This window comes from Pan troglodytes, chromosome 21, assembly GCF_028858775.2.
Source record: "Pan troglodytes isolate AG18354 chromosome 21, NHGRI_mPanTro3-v2.0_pri, whole genome shotgun sequence".
Lineage (NCBI taxonomy): Eukaryota > Metazoa > Chordata > Mammalia > Primates > Hominidae > Pan > Pan troglodytes.
Genome location: NC_072419.2, coordinates 37,493,638 through 37,494,984, shown reverse-complemented (window position 1 = coordinate 37,494,984; position 1,347 = coordinate 37,493,638). Strand labels below are relative to the sequence as shown.

At 52.4% G+C, this 1,347-nt stretch overlaps 1 pseudogene; it reads right to left on the bottom strand.

Annotated features, from left to right (window-relative positions):
* Positions 1 to 423: 423 nt before the first annotated feature.
* On the bottom strand, positions 424 to 984 carry LOC469910 (dickkopf-like protein 1; annotated as a pseudogene).
* Between the last annotated feature and the right edge of the window lie 363 nt (positions 985 to 1,347).

Below are 1,347 nucleotides of genomic sequence, written 5' to 3'. Positions count from 1 at the left end.
CTCACACCATATTCAAAATCAACTCAAAATGGATTAAAAACTTAAATATGAGACCTGAAACTAAAACAATCAGAAGAAAACATAGGGGAAAAACTTCATGACCTTGGTAAGTAAATGATTTTTTGATACGACCTCAAAGTATAAGCAACAAAAGCAAAAATAGACAAATGGGATTATGTAAAACTAAAAAGCTTCTATACTTTTTCCCCCCCCACTGTCTAAAGGAGATACTACTTAATTATATAAAATGCAGGTAATAAAATACATTTCTGTCTTTCTAATCAGGCAGTGAGGCATAAACTGTTGGGGCAATTTTTTAATTTTTAAAATTTTTTTAGATGTAAGAAAAGAACTTTATTCCCATACGGTGCTTGGGGCGGGGTCAGATGGGGGCTACAGACAGGTGCTCCCCGGTCCCAACCCCTATAGCTGCCAAGAGAACCTGAGGATGTACAGTAAGTGGGTCTTTCGGAGGACAGCCCGGAGTGGGAGGAGCCCTGGGTCCCCTCTTTTAGGACGTCCTCGCGGGTCCCCTCGTGGAGCCCATCCTGGATGGCCTGCAGGCGGTGTCGCTTCTCACTGAGCCAGCGGCCGCCCTCCAGGACATTGTGGTGGGACCTCCACCGTGGCAGCTTCATGATCCAGAAGGCCACACGGGGATGGAGCTCTGCATGGAAGTTGTCCATAGCCTTCCGGATGGACACCAGGGCCGCCGCCTCCTCCATCCTGGGTACCTTCCAGTTACCCTCGAAGCTCCCCTCCGCCGGCTGGATGGATGCCACCACCTTCTCGGAGATCAGCACCTCTCCTGTCTTATTGTCGGTCACCTTGTCAATATGGAGGTGGCTGGAGAGGGTGTTGTTCCCCAGCTGGTGCTCCTGGTTCTCCTCTTGTTGGTAGTTCCTAGGGAGGCCCCGGAAGTCCATGGGGGCAGAGAAGAAGATGTCTATGCCCTGAAGCAGGTCATCTTTCAGGAAAAGTCGGCTGAAGCCTTGGAGTAGGCTCTGGAGGCCTGTAAGACCCAAGGAGCTCTCTTGGGCATGAGCATCGTGGATAGAGGCTGCAGTGAAGGAGGTCACCAGGGCAGAGAGGAGCAGCAGCAGGACCAGCAGATGCCGCATTGCGGGGGGAGTGAGGGAGGTTTCTTCCACCCCACGCCCCTTCTTCTGGGCTCCACCTTTATGCTAGACCACAGCCTGGTCACTGCACTCCAGGACTCCTGGCCGCCCACGGACTGTTTGGCACAGTCTCAGCTCACTGGAACCCCCACCACCCGGGTTCAAGCAATTCTCCTGCCTCAGCCTCCCGAGTAGCTGGGATTACAGGTGCGCACCACCACACCTGGCT